Raw genomic sequence first — 13,224 nt, 5'->3', positions numbered from 1 at the left:
GTAACTTTGTCAAAATATTTGTCTTAATGATATGTTGGTGGGTGGGGCAGTTTTCCTTATTTGGCTATAGAGAAACCTTGTAAACACTGTCAGTGATTTTTTTGGCTTTTTTTTGTTACAGTCTGTGGCATTTGGATTGGGAAAATTAGCGCGATAAACCAAGAAATTGGGAAAAATAGCGCGATAAACCATGACATTGGGAAACATTATAAATATGATTATAAGAACAGAATAAAAATTGCTAAGTTCATGTTTGACAGCATTTTTATATAATAAAGTGTTGCTTTCATGTCTTCTTACAACGTTTAGTTAATATCCTTCCACATGCATATTAAACTTGCAATAATCTATAGATTCTTCAATATACATGTACCATTATGATTTAATCATAATCTCTTTAAGAGTATGAATTTAATTCAGGATGTTTTTTTAAAGTAAAATATGATATGGTGAAAACATTAACAAATATAAACAAACACGCTTTTGTGTTCTTGCTGTGTTAATGTTGTATTAAATGGAGCTAAAATAATACATTTCATTTGTTTACCTTTTAATATCTTGCACAATTGACATCCTCAGTTCAATGCTATTTCACCAAACTATACAGCGTGACAAACATAATAAAGCAGAATATGCATATGAATCTGAATATACACAGATCCACTAACATATAAATCAAATCATGTTTGTCTCTTTCCATTTTTGAACGGTTCTCGTCTTAAATGCTTTAACTTTGTGAACTCCAATTTCCCAACACAGATTTCCGTGACGCACATTCACTGTGAACATTTCTAATAAATATTTGTTGTTGTTCATCTCAAACTTTGCGTTAATTGACACACACATTAAATTATCTCCTTATAACCATGTGATATCCGCTGTTAATTTTAGTGTTATTTATCATTTTCGCTGCTCATCGCAAACTTCTCGTCTGCTTGCCGCCATCTTGGACGTGTGTAAAAACAGGTGTTAACAATAGGGATACATCGACTATCGTTGGTATCCTCCGCAATATAGAGAGAGATGCGTGGATAGCAACGTAAAATCGTATTCGGCTACATTCGCGAACATTCTGAAGTCAGGTGTCATTCGGCGAAGACTCGACAAGCTCGATCGGCACTCGTTCTACGAAATTAACGCTAAATGACATTGTTATCTTATTGGCTTAATTGGGAAAATTTGGTCATTTTTGGGGAAATTTTGGTCAGATTTTTGGGAAAAAACGCCATTTTTTGCAATTGGGAAGCAGCCGAATATTGGCGGTAATTTTGGGCAAAAAAAATCACTGACTCTAGAAGTCACAATTTTTGCCCAATCATCATGAAAGTTGGTCAAAACAGTGGTTTTATTGATATCTTCGACGAGTTTGAAAATGGTCTAGATTGGTGAAAAACATGGCCGCCAGTGGGCGGGGCATTTTTCTCTATATGTATATAGTGAAAACATGTGAACACTCTAGAAGTCACATTTTTGTCCCAATTTGCATGAAATTTGGTCAGAACATTTGTTTCCTTGATACGAGAGTTGAGGTTGAAAATGGTTCTGGTCAGTTGAATAACATGGCTGCCGAAGGGGGGGGGGGCAGTTTTCTTATATTTATACAGTAAAAAAAGCTTGTGAACACTATAGAAGTCACATTTTTTTGCCCAATTGTCTTGAAACGTGGTGAAAAGATTGGTTTTATATATATCTCAGATGAATTCACAAATGGTCCAGATCAGTAAAAAAACATGGCTGCCAGGGGGGTGGGGCAGTTTTTCTTATGTGACTAGAGAGAAACCTTGTGATCAAACACTATATATCATCGTGAAACTTAGTCAATACATTGGTTTTATTGATTTCTCGGACAAGTTGGCAAATGGCTCAGATCGATGAAACACACTTTTTAGCTCACCTGATTGCTCAGGTGAGGTTGTAGGATTGGTCTTTGTCCGCCCGTCCACATTTGGTTTGTAAATACTCTAGCATTCACATTTCTCAAGCATTCTTTATCAAAGTTGCTGAAAGATTTCAGTCAAGTTTGATAATGAGCAAAATCACATAATTAATGCCATAATTATTGCCCTTAGATTGTCCAAATTTTCATTATTTTATACAAAATGGACCTTGTAAACACTCTAGGGGTCACAATTTTGTTTTAAGATTTTATGAATCTTAGTCATAATATTTACTTTTGTAAGCAAAGTTTGATGTTTGGTAAGGGGGGGGGGGTAACTCAAAATATAGGTCACCAGGTCAAATCTTACAAAAACAAAAACAATCCATACGCCAAAGTTTTGGTTCAATACTGATGTTAGATGTTTGTCTAGACAATATCTAGGTCAAGTTTGACGTTTGGTAAAGATTGAATGAACCGACTCCTCTCAGGTGAGCGAACTAGGGCCATCTTCGCCCTCTTGTTTGATTTTGTAACTTTGAATATTTTGTTAAATATTGTGTTTTGATCTACTTTACTTCTAAAGTATCAAGGCTATTGCTTTCAAGCTTCAAATACTTTCTTATTTTCATGAGGGTACTGTACCTGGCAAGTTGGATATGTCAAATTATTAAATTTTGCTAAAATTGCCATAACTTCTTTATTTATGTACAGATTTGATTCAAACTTTGACAAAACAACACTAACCTGACATACCATAACAGACTCCACCAAAACCATCACTCACGCCCCACCCCAGAATCCCCCCCAATAAATGACCACACCCCACATTATACCCCCCTCTCCACCCCCCACACACACATAAAAAGAAAACAAAATGTTCGAAACATGAAACATGAAAAAACCTTACTCTCTTATTAGTTTGGTTTATGTCTGTACAAATGTTCAATAGATTGTGGAAAATAAACCTCTATAAATGTAAAACTTCTTTAAAACATAAGCGATCAACATGTTTCAATTATGGTCCTCTTCCACATAGAGTATGACTATATTACCTTGACCTTATTGAATATGAACAATTTTCTCATGATGGCTTACGTTATTCTGTCAAGAACTTTGAATAGTCTAGCATGTTGTCTTCTGACAGCTCTTGTTAAAATCATTGATATAGCAGCTTACATATACTTGTGATAAAGAAGCCAGTTTGTTTAACCCTCATGTCTTAAAACAAAGTCAACAATTTAAGTTGTACTAATACACCTTAGACCTATATGTGGTCCACTTGACAATAATGGAGTTTGAAAACAGTCAGTAACACTATACAAATAGTTTGACCCCTTAATGGTGAATGTCTTTGTTCCAGTGGTCCAGATTTGTAATTTATTCTAGCATATTGCTAAGATATTAGTGACAGGTTTACTTGAATAATGGGTACTCATAGTCTTAAAATTATGTCAACAAGTCATATGGTAATATGTGCCTTACAATCCTCGCGCTAAATCCCCTCAATGTTGTGGTGATTCGCTGCGATTCGCCGCAATTCGCTGTGATCGCAGTGACAACGATGACTCGCCAATTCATGCATAGAAACCGAATCGTATCGATAACTTTATTCATGTACATAACGCTTCTAATGTTCACAATTATCCGATAATCCAACATCAAAAAAATAATCTTGGACATTTATGTCGGTAAATATGTTTGAGAATTTCATTAAAACAACCATATGACTACGCCATTTTTCAGAAGTGTAAAGAGTACAGCGCATAATGTGGGACACAGCTTTCATTGGACGAGCGTATTTAAATTTAGATTGATACAATACGATCTTACAAAAAACGTTATATTGCGTCATACGCCTTCATGTAAAAAACGTTCTCCTTCTGGAAATTGTGCTATTAATGCATAATATTATCAAAACATATTTTTCACACGTAAAGCGTTGTAACAAATTAATATACAATTCAAAACAAATATACCATAAGTATAAATGTTCCGTTAAATTCCCAAATGAGAATAAAAATTTATAATCCGAAACACACTTCCGATATTTTAATGTTAACACGACGTTTACAAATGCTTTCAATATAGTCATCATGTATATTTTCCGACAAAAGAGCGCGAAAATTATGCGGCATTGTACAAGGTCAACGTATACGAGTGTGCAAGTATTGATTTTTTAAACAAACTGCGTAGCACAGAGAACATTGAATTCTGTTGATTTCGGTTAAATGTTTCTTTGGTATTTTTAAAACAGTTATGTCGCCAACAATTTGATATTTCTTTTAAAGTCAATTCAAATCAAACACGCCGTATCCGTATCGTTACTGATAGAAGTAAAACATAATACCTTGACTTGTATAGTTTTTTTGTTGTGAGAGACCATCTGAGTAAACGCCGAAAAATATATCAAAACTGTTATTTTTTGTCAATGCCCTTTGATCCATTATCGCGCTTAATTGGCAGCGCCATCCTGTTGTTTCTGTGATTGTCACATCTTTTCACAGTTTGAACACGTACAAAGAGTGCCAATTAGACACTTGAACAAACACTATCACCCGCTGGACAGTACACACTAAATAATCAAATGTTGAGGGTTTTTTGTTTTTGGCGTGAAAACCCAGAGAAATGCATGTACATTATACATCATCATAAATTTATTGAACTCTGCGAACGCTAAGTGCTACGTTGATATACTCCTGTGTTTTTTTCCAGCAAAACAAACACAATGTTTAACGGCTTTAATATATAGGCAATGATGTAATAACAACAAATTATTTACCACGATGTCATAATAACATGTACCTAAAAATAGAACAGTAATGTATTTCCGATTTCCGGCTTATCAAGCATTGTGAATGTATGTACAACGCTCTGAAAGTAACACGAGTAACACGAGTTATCCGCATTGGAGCCTGAAACAGAAAATAAATAAGTATAGCATATTTTAGTCCAAATAATTAGATGTAATCTACCGATTACATTTAACCTTTAAATGAAAGTGTTACTTAAACAATTTCCCGTGTCTTAAGGCACGAATATTTTGCTAAACACTGTTAACAAAAGGGCTAGATCTACACGTTATAATTCTTAATGAAATGCAAAAATAAGTATTAACATAATTAATAACGTCAATTAACACACACGGTAAGATCAAAGTTTAAATGGAAAACTTATATCATATTTCTCGTAAATTACCACATTATTAGTTTCGTCAAAATCAAATATCATGTAGAGAAACAAGGTATTTATAACCGACCAATGACGAAACACTATGCAACTTTCAATTTACACAGTGCTACGCTACATGTATATTGCAACAATATGGAATTTGAACAGTGGTAGTGTATTCGGGCCTGGAATATAATTGATTGTAAGTTTTAATAAACATTCTGCTGATGCAATTAGTTTAATAATGTTTACATGTTATGTTAAATAATTATTGCATGATCATTTTTCTGCGCTGTTATATTAATTTGGAGCCGTTAAAGCTTCCGACATTACTTCATCACGTTCATGTCGGAACGGGAGTATTTTAGCTAATACGCCCATTGCATACAACAACAACAAAAGCTTTATTATTGCAATGTATAATGTAAGTGTATACATAAATGTTACATGTACATGTAATGTAGTGTAACCCTTAATGTAAATCTCTTAAAAAGGTGAACCACGGCGGTTCGCGGTGATTTGCGGTGATTCGCGCTGATTGCGTAACAGCGAGATACATCGCGCGACGGTCGCCGAGACATCACCCAATATTCTTGTCGCTTGGAATCACCGCAATTTGTCACGTTGCATCGATTGCGGTGATGCGAGAATCGCGGCAAAAATCACGGGTCGCGTAGTGTATATTATATATTATAGACTTATTATGCTTCATATGCTGTGATTGAATCTGGGCTGTGTTTTTGTTACCATTTTGCGAATGGGGCAAGGGCCCATTTGGATTTGGAAATTACGTTGTTTTGGCTTAAACTGGGAAATTGTTGTTTGTTTGTTTTTTTTGCTTGCAAATACTTTAACATGGCGATTGTTGTCAATATTGTAATATATAAGGTTCCACTAATAAAGCTGAATAGGGATATAAACTAAAGTTGAGGTTTATTTTTTGTTTATTAAACTATTTAATATACATGTATTTATGGACACCTTCAATATGGAATTTTATGTGATCATTTTGGAAAAAACATATGGAATCTGAGGACTCCCAAAATCGACCAAAAAACACACTGCCACTTAGTTATGAGAAAACAATACAGATATGTTCAACTTTTGCTATATACTGTGTATTACAGTTAGGTTAGATTTTGGATTTAAATTTAATTATGATATGATTTTGTTTTAACTTAGTTCTCAACAAAGTTAAAATCCTAATAAAAAGATTGGGGTATTGAAGGGATGCTGGCATGTAAGCTGGATCATATAAGTGTTTTTGTGCCTGTTTGTTTTTTACCAATCTTGATGATGTTATGATCTTGCAAGCACGCATAGGGACCAAGGTTGGGATTGTATTTGATTCTAGTGGGGTCAAGACCAAATTTACTGTTACTAAAATTATTATAGGTGGTTTGTTAAGTAAATAACATCAGTTTGCTTGTACCAATCTTTATGAACTTTAGATACAGCTTGCATAGAGACCTAGGTTGGAATTGTATTGGAAGCCTGTTAATTTGCATTGACCAACATGTATCTTGATGGAGTTTATATATATATATACAGGGATTTCAATAGATTTTAAAAACCAGGAGTCAATGACCCCTGGACTGAAATTTTGAGGAGTCAAATAGAAAAATGCTGGGGTCATTTTGAAGCGCGTTAATTGTGTTTTTGTCTGTAATATTCATTTTTTTAGATAAAAATATGCTCTAAGAGTAACACAATATCTTAAAGTTATACTGCTTTATTAAATAAAAATACCATGATACATAAAACAACATATTTTACTGAATTGTGAATTGGTACACACAGATAAGGACAAAATAATAATACTTTTTGCAAACAATATCGACTTTTAAGTTTTTCAAAAACAAAACATGTTCATTTTACAACTTGTATTATTTCTATCTGCCGATGACTATACTATGTTTATTTGTAAAAACAATAAATGCTCATTAAAATCTACTTCATCATACAGGCTTTTTCCGCTCAATTTTGGGAAAATGCCACACTGGAATTTTGGGAATTTCGCGTCGTGAAAACCCCATTTTGGGAAAAAAATTAATCACAAAATTGGCTCAATTATCGCATGTAAAAAGTGTTTCTTATATTTCAAACAAGCTGTTAACTGGTAAATAACGACTATTTTGATAACTTATTATTAAAATTTTACAAAATATTATGAACATGTGTAATAAGTGCAGGTTTTTAATCTGAATTTAGGGAAAAGGCCTGACCTTTTTTGAGGTGAAAAAAGAAAATAAGGAAAGTCTTAAATAATAATTAACATATTTTACAGTTTTTAAAACAAATTCAAGGCAAAAAATAATTTAATTATGCAATACTTTCTATTTTCTACACTGGATCAGGTTAACTCGTATATTTTAAGGTTAAAAAAAAAATAAATATTTTTTTTTTGGCATTGGGATTTTTTTTTCAATTGGGAAAAAAACAACCAGATTTGCATTGGGAATGGGGCCGAATTTCGGACCTGTGGCATAGGGCGGAAAAAGCCTGTCATAACATAGTTTAGTCCTTTAAGACATTTAAGTAAATTAAGATATGTACCGGTAGCACCTTTTCATCACATATTTATCCTTATTAAATTATCATCATCCCTATGATAGCATTTGTACAAAAACACTATCTAAATGAATGGAACATCTAGTATATCTATTAATGTTTATCTGAATACTATACATGTCCGAAATATATACACTTAAGAATGCCTTATACCAGTAGTAGTTAAACTTTAATAATCCAAATTTTCCTTGTTGTTATCTGGTTTAACAAACCTTATCAAATGTTTGTTAAATCCAGTTTATGCTTTCTCCATTATTGAATCACCATTTTTTGAATTGAACGCGGGTTGAATATTAATTTACAAAATGTCCGCCATTTACAATGTCGAAGGTCATGACATAGCAATTTAATTCTACTCGGATAATTTATATACTAATCAAGGAAATGTGTTTTCTTAATGTTTATGTGTATTATTATGACTTGTAAGTATAAAAAAATGAACTGTGATTCCAGTTTATATAAGATGGGTGTTACTCGTAACTGACAAAACTCGCTGGACTTAATAGAAGATCTACGCAATTATTAGATCAATTTTGTTTTTTCTTTACTTATTTTTGCCGACTCTCTTTTAACCGTGCCGTCTGCAAAGTCTGCAAAAATAACCTGCTATTATCGGATGGTTAATCAATAATCACGTAGTAGCTGCGGCTACCCAGTTAGTGCGCATGCACTATTTAGACGGTGACATGTGTATTGGAAGAGATGAGATAAGATAAACAACTCCCGGGGTATTCCCTTGATTTTTAAATACTGAAACATTAATTTCAATTTAATAGGAGCACAGCGGGATTTATTACCATGTAACTCGAGATGTTAACTGACTGACGCACGGGTCAAATTTTTGATGCGTCAAAATGACGCGCGTCACAAAAAAGGGTTGCGTCAAAAACAAGTCATTTTTAATTTGCTCGCGTCAAAACGCAGGATTCTGCGTCTATTGAAATCCCTGTATATATATATATATATATATATATATATATTAATATATATATATATATAGGGATCATATTTTCCAGCAACATCAATCAGTCTGGATTTAAATGGAGAAAAAGTGTCCGAAATGTTTTATCCGAAATTATGACAAATTACGTTAAAATATATACCAATGATTTTGCCATTCATGAAGAGGGTATAATAATGTACAAGTTAAATTGCCTTTAGCTAAAGAAACTTCAGCGTACAGTTTATATAGCATTGACATACCTGTACGCTGAAGCCAACCCCGTATCGAAAGTCAACCAGGGTTGTAACATATTTATGTCACGCTATAAATCAAAGAATGCTCATTTTCTTGGATACATTTCTACATATATTGGTGAATGAATATAAATTACTGCATCAAGGAATATTTTAAGGTACAAATGTTCCAAATACATCTTACAATAGATGAAAATAACTCTCATCAGTCTGAAATTCACAATTTTGACGCCATTGTCGCTTTGTCACGTGACGAGTTTTCATTTGGATACTTTCGGATTGACCTTGAAATTTTATGCTGAAATTGTAAACATTACTTTCGTTTTCTGAAATCTATTATTTGTGATTAACAACTTGCGTCTGGTGGATTATAAGACTGATTTCAGTGTGAATCAGGTAGTTTTAAATAATATTTACTTTGAGTTTGTATTTACACTACAATTTGTTTACAAAACAAGCCAGAATAATCTAAAATACCGGGAAATGTCATTCTGAATTTGAAAACACTTGAGCACATGGTATGTTACTAAAAATAGAAATACGGTCATATGACCGTGAAATCTCGGGAGATTCGCATTTTAAGAAAGTCTGTCACATCGCTGTTTTTCTCGATATGTAAGAGCAGAATAGATAAATTTTAATTGTTTAATTGTATTTTGTGAAAGAATATACATTTTAAGAAAGTCTGTCACATCGCTGTTTTTCTCGATATGTAAGAGCAGAATAGATAAATTTTAATTGTTTAATTGTATTTTGTAAAAGAATATATCAGTTAAATGTGAAAAATGTAAATCTTTCCAATCAAGTGATTGATATGGGCCAATAACTGCATATAAAGCTGTTTTAGACCGGTCTTTGTTAACTGTCAACTTTTCAGGAATTTCTGGTTGACTTTCCTAATGGGGTTGGTCCATAACTATAAAGTCGCGCCAGTCAAAATTCATAAAAAGTGACATGACCCCAATCGGTCTAAGACCGACAAAACCAAAAAAAAAATATAATCCCTGATATATATATACCAGAAGCTGGCTTGCATAGATACCTAACATGAGATTGCACATGAGGCTGGTAAGTTCAAGGTCGAGACCAATGTTATTTAATATAGAAAAAACAGGTGGTTTCTGGTCAGTGACTTAACTTTACATCAATGAATCGTATACTTTGGATCTAACAAGCTTGCATGCATTGTATGTTGGGCTAGTCTGGCATGGTTGGGGTTATTGCTACTAAAAATTGAAAAGTGGTTTCGACACAACAAATAGAGCTTGGATGGAATATTGATATTTTGTGTGTATGTAGCATACATGCAGACCTTACTTGGGGTTCTATTTGGGGCCAGTTGATCAAGGTAAAGGTCACTGTAACTAAAAATATATAAATGGTTTCCACTCAATAACATGCGTTTGGATGCATGTATTGCACTAAAATTTTGTGTGAAGGTATTTTACATGAATTCCCCAGCATTGGATTGCACAATGATTTAAATTAAACAAATAATTAAAACCTTTAAAATCTGGTTTTGTGGCATTGCAATTTTCTTTTTGAGATAATTTATCATAAACAGTTTTTTAAAATATAAAAATCTTTGAATAAGTGCTTAGATAAGAAAACTTAAAGCCAGAACGTATTCCCCGTTATAAGTGAAAACCAGGATTTATTAAACTTTTTAAGGATTAAAAAGAATTTAACATTTCAAAACATTTGAAATACCGGTACTCTGTGTGATTTGGTGATTAAAAAGGTGTTTGCGGACTTGAACTGTGGCACAGTCTTGGTTGTAAAAATACAACATATTGAATTTCCTTTAATGTCTGTTTTACTTACCGGGTAATGAGGCATTTAAGTCCTAAAATGTTTCATGCTTGTGCATGTATTGTGTATAATTGGTGTAAAACACACTCACAAGATCAGCTTGACTAAGTTTTCACAATCACATTGTAGTTTACACAATGGTATTTAATGTGTGTGCACTGTGGTACGTCCTATCTTGTCCAGGCTTTTAATTTATCATTCATAAGTTTTGCATAATTGTAAAACAGCACACCTGTTTTAACATTTCTGATGATAAAATAAACAGGTACTTTATTATTTATAACTTAATGTTATGGATTATGAATGGATCAACTGATGCAATATATGTTGATTTTCTTAATAAACCACATGACCTTATATTAAACTGAAATTTTGTCAGCAACTGTCAAGTATGTTATCAAGTTAAATTAGTAGTGCAAACAAAAACCATATTGTTTCCTTGCAACTTGGTAATTTTGTTAACAAATGTGAAAGTTCAACACAATTAGGACGGACAAAGAATTACAAGTCCACGCTTACTTGAAATACAACCCTACATAAGGCCAACATTTTTTAATAAATTGATTTACGGGAGCGCCGACAGTGTTTTATGTCAAAATGAAATAAAAATATACCTATTAGTATCTATCGGCAATTTTATTTTTGTAAATTCCGCCGACAGTGTTTAAGTCCCGCGTGAAAAAATAAAACTGTTGACGACAAAAATCAAAATTTATATTCGCAAGGGTTTTATCGGATCCGTATAATTTCTATCGGCAAATTTCATTGGCTGTTTAAAATAGAATAAACCAATCGTATTTATTATATAATATATTTATGTAAAAGCTTTGTTTGGGCATGCAAAATGGCGTGCTGGAAAGTTTGGGTTGACAACAATAATAATGAACAGCGTCCATGGCTTTATTTCAAAATAGAAATTGTCGCAAATTACATGGTCAAGTCAAACATTAATAATATTGAATTAAATACGAATCGGGTATTAGATGGACATATTATACAGTTTTACGTAGAGATGAGCACCTGTCGATTACATCATTTTAACAAGATGGCGGACAATACAAAAAATAAATTGTGACTCAGCAAAAATGGCAAATAACGATCAAATAAAGGATGGTGATCATACATTTAGAAGGGATAATTGAAATGGAAATTAAAACATGTGATAACAATCGATGTTAAACACATGTTCGATGCCGACAACATATTTATAAGTTATTTACTCAGTGGATATATGTAACGGAAACGAATGTTTGCATTCAGTTTGCTCGCAAAGTTAAAATATCTGACAGGATTATCGTTAAAAATTGGATAAGGCAAACATGGTTTCATTTATATGTTAGTGAATCTGTTTATAATCAGATTCATATGCATATATTGCTTTATTATGTTTGTCATGCTCTACAGTTTACTGAAACAGCATGGAAATTTAATGGAAGACAAAGCAAGATAACTATATTAATACTAAATAAAGTTAGTTAAATACATCAATTACAATTAAATGTGCTTGTTTATATTTTTATGTTTTTCCCACAACTGCCTCTAATGTGAGTAAATGTTTCCCTGAAAACCAGGTATCCAGAGAACGTTTCTTGCCCTTTTTGCATAAACTGTGTATTATAATGCCCTTTTTGAAAGTAATACGCCCTGCCCCTTTTCCCTCCTGGGAAAAACACTATATATTTATAATATGGTGTTATACTGTTAAGTGTTCCTCGGACATTAAACAATAAAACAAAAAAGTGCTAGATTACACTTTATTTGATAAAAAACAGTGATTTCTGTTAATAATGTTTTAAAGTACAATTTTTTATTCAATAGCAGACAATGAAGACATTCCACAAGAATTAAGATAACAAAGAAATGTTCTTGAAAAATGCATTAATAACACTATTTCTATTGCTTCTAGTGACTAACTGTTTTCATAAATAAGATAAATAGTTATAAAGTAACGTGCAAGTTGGTTTATAAAAATAAAATAAATTGACAAGTTTAAACTTTTATTTTTTTTGTCGACTTTGTGATTTTTTTTCTTTTCTTTTTATTTTTATTTCGATCCCCGACTCTATTTTTATAAAAAAAATCCCGTAAATCAATTTATTAAAAAATGTTGGCCTAAGGTCACTTTTCCCTAAAAAATAATAAATAAATGTTTATGTTAAGGCCTTGACACTGTTTTAGGACAGACTGCTCAATTTGTTTTTCTAAAACTTCATTGTTTCTGTAGGACAATATTCAAATGAATGGGGCTACTATTTCGGCTTTGATTGTTTTGTCATTCTTTTCTAAAGAAAGAGTAAATGCTTCAATGACTTCATTTTCTAACAATGTGTTAATGAATCTGTGGTAAATCTTCAGTGAGTTTATAATTGCTTTCTTGTTTGATTTGAAGTGTATTCCTCAGAGTTTATTAGATTAAGTTTCAGTCTTTTTCATTTCCTAACAATCAAAATAGTTTGATATAACACAACACGCTATCATAAATGAAAACAATTACATACTGAAAATAAAAACAAATGAAATACACTGTATGTTAGACCATCTAAATAACCTTTAGTTTAGTATTGATTATTGGCTAATTGACAAACTTGTTTACCCTT

At 32.4% G+C, this 13,224-nt stretch overlaps 2 protein-coding genes and 1 long non-coding RNA gene across 51 annotated transcripts in view; 2 read left to right on the top strand and 1 right to left on the bottom strand.

Annotated features, from left to right (window-relative positions):
- The window catches only part of LOC127834545 (uncharacterized), a 30,710-nt gene extending 19,924 nt beyond the window's left edge, over positions 1 to 10,786 (bottom strand). The window contains exon 1 of the long non-coding RNA XR_008027987.1: positions 10,640 to 10,786. This is a non-coding gene — a long non-coding RNA (uncharacterized LOC127834545). The remainder of the gene's footprint in view (positions 1 to 10,639) is intronic.
- Positions 1 to 13,224, top strand: part of LOC127834542 (uncharacterized) — a 147,882-nt gene that overhangs the window by 26,702 nt on the left and 107,956 nt on the right. The window lies entirely within an intron of this gene.
- Positions 1 to 13,224, top strand: part of LOC127834539 (uncharacterized) — a 165,488-nt gene that overhangs the window by 85,761 nt on the left and 66,503 nt on the right. The window lies entirely within an intron of this gene.

This window comes from Dreissena polymorpha, chromosome 6 (assembly GCF_020536995.1).
Source record: "Dreissena polymorpha isolate Duluth1 chromosome 6, UMN_Dpol_1.0, whole genome shotgun sequence".
NCBI classification, from domain to species: Eukaryota; Metazoa; Mollusca; class Bivalvia; order Myida; family Dreissenidae; genus Dreissena; species Dreissena polymorpha.
Note: the sequence above shows the minus strand (reverse complement) of the source record. Positions and strands in the feature narration are given on the sequence as shown.